General features: G+C 60.0%; 2 non-coding genes across 2 annotated transcripts in view; both read right to left on the reverse strand.

The window, feature by feature from the left end:
- The window catches only part of LOC149324328 (5.8S ribosomal RNA), a 153-nt gene extending 72 nt beyond the window's left edge, over positions 1-81 (reverse strand). Inside the window, exon 1 of the ribosomal RNA XR_016286875.1 lies at positions 1-81. This exon is cut by the window's left edge and continues 72 nt beyond it. This is a non-coding gene — a ribosomal RNA (5.8S ribosomal RNA).
- Positions 82-1,856: 1,775 nt separating this feature from the next.
- LOC149324329 (small subunit ribosomal RNA) lies at positions 1,857-3,671 on the reverse strand. The gene has a single exon (XR_016286869.1). It is a non-coding gene; the product is annotated as a small subunit ribosomal RNA (ribosomal RNA).
- Between the last annotated feature and the right edge of the window lie 8,829 nt (positions 3,672-12,500).

Below are 12,500 nucleotides of genomic sequence, written 5' to 3' on the forward strand. Positions count from 1 at the left end.
TGTCCTGCAATTCACACCAAGTCTCGCAGCTGGCTGCGTTCTTCATCGACCCGAGAACCGAGTGATCCACCGCTTAGAGTCGTGCGTTTGGTTTGTTCAAATCCGTACAGTACAACCAGGGTTTTAGGCACCGGGCTTTTCCCCTGGTCTCCAGTCGCAGTTTCGACCGACGTCTTTCGCGCCTCGCAGCCGTCCGTTCGGCATGCTGCGCGTGCCTCAAAGCCAAAGCGAGCAAAGTCTCTCGAAGCTTTTGTGCGATAATGGCTTGCGCGTCACTAATAGGATGACGAGGCATTTGGCAACCACTAAGGCAGAAGTGCTGAGCCGACGCGTGACGCTCCAATTCCGGTCTTCATCAGAGGTGGGTCTTCTTGTGCCTTCTTGGGCACGCCCGCTCCGCCCGCACGGGCCTGACCGCAGAACACCTCGAAGCACCGGCGTTTGCTAGAAATATACATTCTTGGAGCTCTGTGCCACCGTCCTCACGCACCTTTCTGCGATCTGCAGCGACGCTACCCCCGGACTCCAGCAGCGGTTTTTTTTGTTGCTGTTCACACTCAACTGCTGTTCACATCTTTCAAGGCGAGTCATCACCGCCTACCGCTGCTGCACCCTTTTGTAGGGGAGGGGGTTTTCCCAACGCCCCCCGGTCCGGTCGCCCCCGGGTGCGCCATCGTGCTGCTCCCTACTCGACCATTTCGCCACATCATTGCTTCGCAAGGAGACAGGCACCGCCTAGCCGTGGCTACGCAGCGCGTACTTGGAACAAGCCGCAAAGCGGACGTTCATCAGTCTACTCCCGCAATAGGAGCCCACCGGCCACAGTGCCATGGACGGCGTTTCGGTAGCGCACCGACAGACTACTCGAAGGCTGGGAAGGACGAAGCAGCAAGAGAACCCGGCTGCCGCGAATGCGTTCAAAGTGCGGGATTATAATCCCTCGTCCTTTTCGGTCCCGGTGCCTCCTTTCGCGCCGTCGGCGCGGCGTCAGACTCCGCGCCCGCAGTGCGAGACCTTTCGCGCGCGGCCGTTCCCTGGGCCGCGCGCGTCCCGCCGCGTGCGCGTCGCGCAGAAGCGCAGTTTCCCAGCCAGCGAGCCGCGGTTCCTCTCGTACTTCGCAGCAGCCGCCGCCGTTCCCTTGGCAGCGGGCAGGCCTTTCCCTCGGCCCGCCTACCGACTGGTGGTCGCAACACGACAAAGCCAGCGAGCCGCGGTTCCTCTCGTACTTCGCAGCAGCCGCCGCCGTTCCCTTGGCAGCGGGCAGGCCTTTCCCTCGGCCCGCCTACCGACTCGTGGTCGCAACACGACAAAGCCAGCGAGCAGCGTTTCCTTTCGTACTTCGCAGCAGCCGCCGCCGTTCCCTTGGCAGCGGGCAGGCCTTTCCCTCGGCCCGCCTACCGACTCGTGGTCGCAACACGACAAAGCCAGCGAGCAGCGTTTCCTTTCGTACTTCGCAGCAGCCGCCGCCGTTCCCTTGGCAGCGGGCAGGCCTTTCCCTCGGCCCGCCTACCGACTCGTGGTCGCAACACGACAAAGCCAGCGAGCAGCGTTTCCTTTCGTACTTCGCAGCAGCCGCCGCCGTTCCCTTGGCAGCGGGCAGGCCTTTCCCTCGGCCTGCCTACCGGCTCTGTTTGCGCCTCTTCGACGGTTGTCGACAACCGAAAGCCCACCATGAGTGGTGCGTTACGCCGTTCAAACCTGCGGATACAGCCCGTCCGACTTTCCCTTGGTGACGGAGCTCCGCTGGGCGCAACAGTTTGTGCAGAGAAGCGGCTTCAGAATCTCGCAACTCCGCGGTTGAGGCCTTCCCCCGCTTATAAGTGGGGGCGGCGCCGGGTGTGACAAGCACAATCCGGTAATGATCCTTCCGCAGGTTCACCTACGGAAACCTTGTTACGACTTTTACTTCCTCTAAATGATCAAGTTTGGTCATCTTTCCAACAGACCGGCGCAACCGAAAGGCCGCGCCGGACATCGGTCCGAAGACCTCACTAAATCATTCAATCGGTAGTAGCGACGGGCGGTGTGTACAAAGGGCAGGGACGTAATCAACGCGAGCTTATGACTCGCGCTTACTGGGAATTCCTCGTTCAAGGGGAACAATTGCAAGCCCCTATCCCAATCACGAAAGAAGTTCCACGGGTTACCCAGTCTTTTCAGACAGGGATAAAGACACGCTGCTTCCTTCAGTGTAGCGCGCGTGCGGCCCCGGACATCTAAGGGCATCACAGACCTGTTATTGCTCTGTTTCGTGCGGCTAGGAGCCGCTTGTCCCTCTAAGAAGGTTGTAAGGTGCTGGGAACCCCGCACCTATTTAATAGGCTAGAGTCTCGTTCGTTATCGGAATTAACCAGACAAATCGCTCCACCAACTAAGAACGGCCATGCACCACCATCCACCGAATCAAGAAAGAGCTCTCAATCTGTCAATCCTCCCAGTGTCCGGGCCGGGTAAGTTTTCCCGTGTTGAGTCAAATTAAGCCGCAGGCTCCACTCCTGGTGGTGCCCTTCCGTCAATTCCTTTAAGTTTCAGCTTTGCAACCATACTTCCCCCGGAACCCAAATACTTTGGTTTCCCGGAAGCTGCCCGCCGAGTCATTTGAGTAACTCAGGCGGATCGCTGGTTGGCATCGTTTATGGTCAGAACTAGGGCGGTATCTGATCGCCTTCGAACCTCTGACTTTCGTTCTTGATCAAAGAAAACATTCTTGGCAAATGCTTTCGCAGTAGTTCGTCTTGCGACGGTCCAAGAATTTCACCTCTAGCGCCGCAATACGAATGCCCCCGTCTGTCCCTCTTAATCATTACCCCGTATTCCAAAAACCAACAGAACAGAAACGGGGTCTTGTTCTATTATTCCATGCAAGTTTATTCAGGCGACTCGCCTGCGTTGAGCACTCTAATTTTTTCAAAGTAAAAGCGCAGGCCACCTCGAGACGCACCAATGAAGGGCACCAAGAGAGGACCGGCATGATGTTCAGTCCGAGCCGTCGCATCGGGTAGATGCACTACTCGTCTGGAACTGAGATCCAACTACGAGCTTTTTAACCGCAGCAGCTTTAGTATACGCTATTGGAGCTGGAATTACCGCGGCTGCTGGCACCAGACTTGCCCTCCAATTGATCCTCGTTAAAGGATTTAGAGTGTACTCATTTCAATTACGGGGCCTCAAAAGAGTCCCGTATTGTTATTTTTCGTCACTACCTCCCCGTGCCGGGAGTGGGTAATTTGCGCGCCTGCTGCCTTCCTTGGATGTGGTAGCCGTTTCTCAGGCTCCCTCTCCGGAATCGAACCCTGATTCTCCGTTACCCGTAACAACCATGGTAGGCAAGTAACCTACCATCGAAAGTTGATAAGGCAGACACTTGAAAGAAACGTCGCCGGCTCATGGCCATGCGATCAGCACAAAGTTATCCAGAGTCACCACAGAGTACGGGCAGAGCCCGATGGGTCTTGGTCTAATAAAAGCGCCCGTCAGCCAAAGGCCTTCAGGCTCAATGCATGTATTAGCTCTAGAATTGCCACAGTTGTCCAAGTAGAAAGAAACGATCTAAGGAACCATAACTGATTTAATGAGCCATTCGCGGTTTCGCCTTATTTCGGCATGTACTTAGACATGCATGGCTTAATCTTTGAGACAAGCATATGATTACTGGCAGGATCAACCAGGTATGATGCATAGGCATTCCCTTTTCGCCCCAGAAGGGTGCCTCGTCGCCGCCGATAGGGCCGCCATAAACCCCCAGCGCGCGACGCATCTTTTTCGCGGCAGCTTGCGCTGCCCGTGCATCGTTCGAGCTCGCTGCGGCATCCGACCCGTAGGTACGGCAATCGCCACGCGGCAAGAGAGCACGTGTGCCTTTAGGCAAAGCATTTGTAACGCGCCCACCAGTGCGCACATCGGCCTCTAGGGCCGCAGCATTAGGCAACTGGACGGCGCTTGCTGCGTAGCCGAGACGGCCAAGCCGCCAGACGACGGGACACGCCCGCGTCTTCGGCGCGCTCGCACGGAATCGAGTCCGGGTAGCACGGAACACACCTCGTAAAACGTGGAAACAGCGTCGTCCGACAACCAGCCCCTATCGCAGACGCGGATGAGGCTGCAGACGAATGCCGTGGGGTCCGAGGGACGGGGACACGCTGGGCACGAGGCCGCATATCAGACCCGGTCACGGCGCGCACACGCGGGCGCGCGCCGCCGACTGCTCCACTGGGACCCCCATATAATAGCAGCGATAAGTACCCAGACCTCCGTGGGTGAGTAAATCGCCGTACTCGTGCCACTTTCGCCGCAAGGGCCGCACAAATCGTGCGCGCTTTGCCGCGGCATCACAACGCCGCGCTTCCGCGGCGCCCCGCACGAGCCGTACTCGTGGACATAGCCGTCGGGCGAACCGCCGTACTCGAGGCGCGTTCGCCGCAAGAGCCGCTCAAATCGTGCGCGCTTTCCTGCGGCATCGCACGAAAGCGCTGCCCCGGCGCCCCGCACGAGCCGTACTCGTGGACATTGTCATCGGGCGAACCGCCGTACTCGAGGCGCGTTGGCGGCAAGACCCCCACAAATCGTGCGCGCTTTGCTGCGGCATCGCACAAAAGCGCATCCCCGGCGCCCCGCACGAGCCGTACTCGTGGACATAGCCGTCGGGCGAAGCGCCGTACTCGAGGCGCGTTCGCCGCAAGAGCCGCTCAAATCGTGCGCGCTTTCCTGCGGCATCGCACGAAAGCGCTGCCCCGGCGCCCCGCACGAGCCGTACTCGTGGACATGGTCATCGGGCGAACCGCCGTACTCGAGGCGCGTTCGCCGCAAGAGCCGCTCAAATCGTGCGCGCTTTCCTGCGGCATCGCACGAAAGCGCTGCCCCGGCGCCCCGCACGAGCCGTACTCGTGGACATGGTCATCGGGCGAACCGCCGTACTCGAGGCGCGTTCGCCGCAAGAGCCGCTCAAATCGTGCACGCTTTCCTGCGGCATCGCACGAAAGCGCTGCCCCGGCGCCCCGCACGAGCCGTACTCGTGGACATAGCCGTCGGGCGAACCGCCGTACTCGAGGCGCGTTCGCCGCAAGAGCCGCTCAAAACGTGCGCGCTTTCCTGCGGCATCGCACAAAAGCGCTTCCCCGGCGCCCCGCACGAGCCGTACTCGTGGACATTGTCATCGGGCCAACCGCCGTACTCGAGGCGCGTTGGCGGCAAGAGCCCCTCAAATCGAGCGCGCTTTGCTGCGGCATCGCAAAAAAGCACTTCCGCGGCGCCCCGCACGAGCCGTACTCGTGGACATTGTCATCGGGCGAACCGCCGTACTCGAGGAGCGTTCGCCGCAAAAGCCACTCAAATCGTGCGCGCTTTGCTGCGGCATCGCACAACCGCGCTTCCGCGGCGCCCCGCACGAGCCGTACTCGTGGACATAGCCGTCGGGCGAGCCGCCGTACTCGAGGCGCGTTCGCCGCAAAACTCGCATAAATAATGCACAAACTCATGAAAATCACATCTGCCGAGGCCGCCTAAAGCCCGAATTCACCTCCCGGGCGTCGAGAGGTCCGTTTCGGACTTTGCTGACAAAGCGGACGCTTTACTGTTTCGCGTCTGCCTAGGCGGTATGCCCCCTTATATATGCAGCGATAAGTACCCAGACCCCCGCGGGTCATAAGCGCGTCTACCGGAGCGGGCTTCAAACGAACGTAACTCTGCCTTCCGTTGCGCGAAAGGGACGGGAAAGGTCTCAAAATATTCGCCTTTCTCAGCCCCACACGCGGAACTAAAAATTGAGCGGCTGCGCCCACGGGAACGGCCGTGAACATTCGAAAAGGCGGCCCCTTGCGAACCTGGTCAATCACCCGCTGCTCCGGCTACAGTGGAAGCAGCGGGTCGAGGAGGACTGCACAAGATGGGCGGCAGCGCGGCCGACACGTGGCGTAAATTTCGTCTCGTTCCGCCAGGTGAAAGTGCCTTTAAATATTCGAAAACCGTTTACCGCGTCCGCCGGGGAGGCAACCGCGTCTGCCTAGGCGGGACCGCGTCTGCCTAGGCGAGCTTCAAACGAGCGTAACTCTCACTTGCGTTGCGCGAAAGGGACGAGAAAGGTCTCAAAATGCTCGCCTTTCTCAGCCCCACACGCGGATCTAAAAATGGAGCGGATTCGTCCACGGGAACGGCCGCGAAGATTAGAAAAGGCGGCCCCTTGCGAGCCTGGTCAATCACCTGCTGCTCCGGCTACAGTGCAAGCAGCGAGTCCGCGATAACTGCACAAGATGCGCGCCGGCGCGGCCGAACCGTGGCGTAAATTTCGTCGCGCTCCGCCAGTTCAAAGTGCCTTTAAAAATTCGAAGACAATTTACCGCGTCTGCCTAGGCGGGACCGCGTCTGCCTAGGCGAGCTTCAAACGAGCGCAACTCTCACTTGCGTTGCGCGAAACGGACGGGAAAGGTCTCAAAATGTTCGCCTTTCTCAGCCCAACGCGCGCAACTAGAAATTGAGCGGCTGCGCTCAAGGCAACGGCCGCGAGAATTCGAAAAGGCGGCCCCTTGCGATACTGGTCAATCGCCCGCTGCTCCGGCTGCAGTGGACGCAGCGGGTCGGCGATGACTGCACAAGATGCGCGCCGGCGCGGCCGAACCGTGGCGTAAATTTCGTCGCGCTCCGCCAGTTCAAAGTGCCTTTAAAAATTCGAAGACCGTTTACCGCGTCCGCCGGGGAGGCAACCGCGTCTGCCTAGGCGGGACCGCGTCTGCCTAGGCGAGCTTCAAACGAGCGTAACTCTCACTTGCGTTGCGCGAAACGGACGGGAAAGGTCTCAAAATGTTCGCCTTTCTCAGCCCAACGCGCGGAACTAAAAATGGAGCGGATTCGCCCACGGGAACGGCCGCGAAGATTAGAAAAGGCGGCCCCTTGCGATACTGGTCAATCGCCCGCTGCTCCGGCTACAGTGCAAGCAGCGAGTCCGCGATGACAGCACAAGATGCGCGCCGGCGCGGCCGAACCGTGGCGTAAATTTGGTCGCGCTCCGCCAGTTCAAAGTGCCTTTAAAAACTCGAAGACCATTTACCGCGTCCGCCGGGGAGGCAACCGCGTCTGCCTAGGCGAGCTTCAAACGAGCGTAACTCTCACTTGCGTTGGGCGAAAGGGACGGGAAAGGTCTCAAAATGTTCGCCTTTCTCAGCCCCACACGCGGATCTAAAAATGGAGCGGATTCGCCCACGGGAACGGCCGCGAAGATTAGAAAAGGCGGCCCCTTGCGAGACTGCTCAATCGCCCGCTGCTCCGGCTACAGTGCAAGCAGCGGGTCGGCGATGACTGCACAAGATGCGCGCCGGCGCGGCCGAACCGTGGCGTAAATTTGGTCGCGCTCCGCCAGTTCAAAGTGCCTTTAAAAACTCGAAGACCGTTTACCGCGTCCGCCGGGGAGGCAACCGCGTCTGCCTAGGCGGGACCGCGTCTGCCTAGGCGAGCTTCAAACGAGCGTAACTCTCACTTGCGTTGCGCGAAAGGGACGGGAAAGGTCTCAAAATATTCGCCTCTCTCAGCCCAACACGCGGAACTAAAAATTGAGCGGCTGCGCCCACGGGAACAGCCGCGAAGATTAGAAAAGGCGGCCCCTTGCGAGCCTGGTCAATCGCCCGCTGCTCCGGCTGCAGTGGAAGCAGCGAGTCGGCGATGACTGCACAAGATGCGCGCCGGCGCGGCCGAACCGTGGCGTAAATTTCGTCGCGCTCCGCCAGTTCAAAGTGCCTTTAAAAATTCGAAGACCGTTTACCGCGTCCGCCGGGGAGGCAACCGCGTCTGCCTAGGCGGGACCGCGTCTGCCTAGGCGAGCTTCAAACGAGCGTAACTCTCACTTGCGTTGCGCGAAAGGGACGAGAAAGGTCTCAAAATGTTCGCCTTTCTCAGCCCAACGCGCGGAACTAAAAATGGAGCGGATTCGCCCACGGCAGCGGCCGCGAAGATTAGAAAAGGCGGCCCCTTGCGAGCCTGGTCAATCACCCGCTGCTCCGGCTACAGTGCAAGCAGCGAGTCCGCGATGACAGCACAAGATGCGCGCCGGCGCGGCCGAACCGTGGCGTAAATTTGGTCGCGCTCCGCCAGTTCAAAGTGCCTTTAAAAACTCGAAGACCATTTACCGCGTCCGCCGGGGAGGCAACCGCGTCTGCCTAGGCGGGACCGCGTCTGCCTAGGCGAGCTTCAAACGAGCGTAACTCTCACTTGCGTTGCGCGAAAGGGACGGGAAAGGCCTCAAAATGTTCGCCTTTCTCAGCCCCACACGCGGATCTAAAAATGGAGCGGATTCGCCCACGGGAACGGCCGCGAAGATTAGAAAAGGCGGCCCCTTGCGAGCCTGGTCAATCACCTGCTGCTCCGGCTACAGTGCAAGCAGCGAGTCCGCGATAACTGCACAAGATGCGCGCCGGCGCGGCCGAACCGTGGCGTAAATTTCGTCGCGCTCCGCCAGTTCAAAGTGCCTTTAAAAATTCGAAGACCATTTACCGCGTCCGCCGGGGAGGCAACCGCGTCTGCCTAGGCGGGACCGCGTCTGCCTAGGCGAGCTTCAAACGAGCGTAACTCTCACTTGCGTTGCGCGAAAGGGACGGGAAAGGTCTCAAAATGTTCGCCTTTCTCGGCCCCACACGCGGATCTAAAAATGGAGCGGATTCGCCCACGGGAACGGCCGCGAAGATTAGAAAAGGCGGCCCCTTGCGAGCCTGGTCAATCACGTGCTGCTCCGGCTACAGTGCAAGCAGCGAGTCCGCGATAACTGCACAAGATGCGCGCCGGCGCGGCCGAACCGTGGCGTAAATTTCGTCGCGCTCCGCCAGTTCAAAGTGCCTTTAAAAATTCGAAGACCATTTACCGCGTCTGCCTAGGCGGGACCGCGTCTGCCTAGGCGAGCTTCATCAAACGAGCGTAACTCTCACTTGCGTTGCGCGAAAGGGACGGGAAAGGTCTCAAAATGTTCGCCTTTCTCGGCCCCACACGCGGATCTAAAAATGGAGCGGATTCGCCCACGGGAACGGCCGCGAAGATTAGAAAAGGCGGCCCCTTGCGAGCCTGGTCAATCACGTGCTGCTCCGGCTACAGTGCAAGCAGCGAGTCCGCGATAACTGCACAAGATGCGCGCCGGCGCGGCCGAACCGTGGCGTAAATTTCGTCGCGCTCCGCCAGTTCAAAGTGCCTTTAAAAATTCGAAGACCATTTACCGCGTCTGCCTAGGCGGGACCGCGTCTGCCTAGGCGAGCTTCAAACGAGCGTAACTCTCACTTGCGTTGCGCGAAAGGGACGGGAAAGGTCTCAAAATGTTCGCCTTTCTCGGCCCCACACGCGGATCTAAAAATGGAGCGGATTCGCCCACGGGAACGGCCGCGAAGATTAGAAAAGGCGGCCCCTTGCGAGCCTGGTCAATCACCTGCTGCTCCGGCTACAGTGCAAGCAGCGAGTCCGCGATAACTGCACAAGATGCGCGCCTGCGCGGCCGAACCGTGGCGTAAATTTCGTCGCGTTCCGCCAGTTCAAAGTGCCTTTAAAAATTCGAAGACCATTTACCGCGTCTGCCTAGGCGGGACCGCGTCTGCCTAGGCGAGCTTCAAACGAGCGTAACTCTCACTTGCGTTGCGCGAAAGGGACGGGAAAGGTCTCAAAATGTTCGCCTTTCTCAGCCCCACACGCGGAACTAAAAATTGAGCGGCTGCGCCCACGGGAACCGCCGCGAAGATTAGAAAAGGCGGCCCCTTGCGAGCCTGGTCAATCACCTGCTGCTCCGGCTACAGTGCAAGCAGCGAGTCCGCGATAACTGCACAAGATGCGCGCCTGCGCGGCCGAACCGTGGCGTAAATTTGGTCGCGCTCCGCCAGTTCAAAGTGCCTTTAAAAACTCGAAGACCGTTTACCGCGTCCGCCGGGGAGGCAACCGCGTCTGCCTAGGCGGGACCGCGTCTGCCTAGGCGAGCTTCAAACGAGCGTAACTCTCACTTGCGTTGCGCGAAAGGGACGGGAAAGGTCTCAAAATGTTCGCCTCTCTCAGCCCAACGCGCGGAACTAGAAATTGAGCGGCTGCGCCCACGGGAACCGCCGCGAAGACTAGAAAAGGCGGCCCCTTGCGAGCCTGGTCAATCACCTGCTGCTCCGGCTACAGTGCAAGCAGCGAGTCCGCGATAACTGCACAAGATGCGCGCCGGCGCGGCCGAACCGTGGCGTAAATTTCGTCGCGCTCCGCCAGTTCAAAGTGCCTTTAAAAATTCGAAGACCATTTACCGCGTCTGCCTAGGCGGGACCGCGTCTGCCTAGGCGAGCTTCAAACGAGCGTAACTCTCACTCGCGTTGCGCGAAAGGGACGAGAAAGGTCTCAAAATGTTCGCCTTTCTCAGCCCCACACGCGGATCTAAAAATGGAGCGGATTCGCCCACGGGAACGGCCGCGAAGATTACAAAAGGCGGCCCCTTGCGAGCCTGGTCAATCGCCCGCTGCTCCGGCTGCATTGGAAGCAGCGAGTCGGCGATGACTGCACAAGATGCGTCGCGGTGCGGCCGACACGTGGCGTAAATTTCGTCGCGTTCCGCCAGTTAAAAGTGCCCTTAAAAGTTCGAAGACCGTTCACCGCGTCCGCCGGGGAGGCAACCGCGTCTGCCTAGGCGGGACCGCGTCTGCCTAGGCGAGCTTCAAACGAGCGTAACTCTGCCTTGCGTTGCGCGAAAGGGACGGGAGAGGTCTCAAAATGTTCGCCCTTCTCAGCCCAACGCGCGCAACTAAAAACTGAGCGGCTGCGCTCAAGGCGACGGCCGCGAGAATTCGAAAAGGCGGCCCCTTGCGAGACTGGTCAATCACCCGCTGCTCCGGCTACATTGGAAGCAGCGGGTCGGGGATGACTGCACAAGATGCGCGCCGGCGCGGCCGACGCGTGGCGTAAATTTCGTCGCGTTCCGCCAGGTAAAAGTGCCTCTAAAAACTCGAAGACCATTTACCGCGTTCGCCGGGGAGGGAACCGCGTCTGCCTAGGCGGGACCGCGTCTGCCTAGGCGAGACTGTTGAATCGCCCCTATCTCGAGCGAGAATGGCAGGAAAACGACGGGACCGGTGGCAAAAGATTCGCCTGCACACTGACTTCAAATTCGTAGGCTTGAGACATAGGGGCCGGCCGTGAAAAGTTTGAAATGGTCAAAGTCTCCCTGTCGCGAGCGGTTAATCGCCCGCTGCTCCGACCGCAATGTGATGATCGAAAAAGATGCGCCGCAGCGCGGCCGACGCGGCGCTGTAAAATTCGTCGTGCTCCGCCAAAGAAAAGGACCTTTAAAAATTCGAAAACCCCGTACCGCGTCTGCCTAGGCGATACCGTTCAATCGCACGTATCTCGGCCCAGACTGGCAGCAAAGTGACGAGATTGGTAACAAAAGATTCGCCTTTGAACGCCCTACACAGGGAAGGCAAAGTCGCAAACGACTTTCGTCCCGCGTCGGCCGGGGCGAACGCGCCCGAACGGCAAAGTCCGAATAAAGCGACCCCGTCTACCGGGGCAGACGCGCCCGAACGGCAAAGTCCGAAAGAGGCGACCCCGTCTACCGGGGCAGACGCGCCCGAACGGCAAAGTCCGAAAGAGGCGACCCCGTCTACCGGGGCAGACGCGCCCGAACGGCAAAGTCCGAATAAAGCGACCCCGTCTACCGGGACAGACGCGCCCGAACGGCAAAGTCCGAATAAAGCGACCCCGTCTACCGGGGCAGACGCGCCCGAACGGCAAAGTCCGAATAAAGCGACCCCGTCTACCGGGGCAGACGCGCCGGAACGGCAAAGTCCGAAAGAGGCAACCCCGTCTACCGGGGCAGACGCGCCCGAACGGCAAAGTCCGAATAAAGCGACCCCGTCTACCGGGCCAGACGCGCCCGAACGGCAAAGTCCGAATAAAGCGACCCCGTCTACCGGGGCAGACGCGCCCGAACGGCAAAGTCCGAATAAAGCGACCCCGTCTACCGGGGCAGACGCGCCGGAACGGCAAAGTCCGAATAAAGCGACCCCGTCTACCGGGCCAGACGCGCCCGAACGGCAAAGTCCGAAAGAGGCGACCCCGTCTACCGGGGCAGACGCGCCCGAACGGCAAAGTCCGAAAGAGGCGACCCCGTCTACCGGGGCAGACGCGCCCGAACGGCAAAGTCCGAATAAAGCGACCCCGTCTACCGGGGCAGACGCGCCCGAACGGCAAAGTCCGAATAAAGCGACCCCGTCTACCGGGGCAGACGCGCCGGAACGGCAAAGTCCGAAAGAGGCAACCCCGTCTACCGGGGCAGACGCGCCCGAACGGCAAAGTCCGAATAAAGCGACCCCGTCTACCGGGCCAGACGCGCCCGAACGGCAAAGTCCGAATAAAGCGACCCCGTCTACCGGGGCAGACGCGCCCGAACGGCAAAGTCCGAATAAAGCGACCCCGTCTACCGGGGCAGACGCGCCGGAACGGCAAAGTCCGAAAGAGGCAACCCCGTCTACCGGGGCAGACGCGCCCGAACGGCAAAGTCCGAATAAAGCGACCCC

The sequence above is a fragment of the Amblyomma mixtum genome, unplaced genomic scaffold (genome assembly GCF_055824585.1).
Source record: "Amblyomma mixtum isolate Tamu unplaced genomic scaffold, ASM5582458v1 scaffold_99, whole genome shotgun sequence".
Lineage (NCBI taxonomy): Eukaryota > Metazoa > Arthropoda > Arachnida > Ixodida > Ixodidae > Amblyomma > Amblyomma mixtum.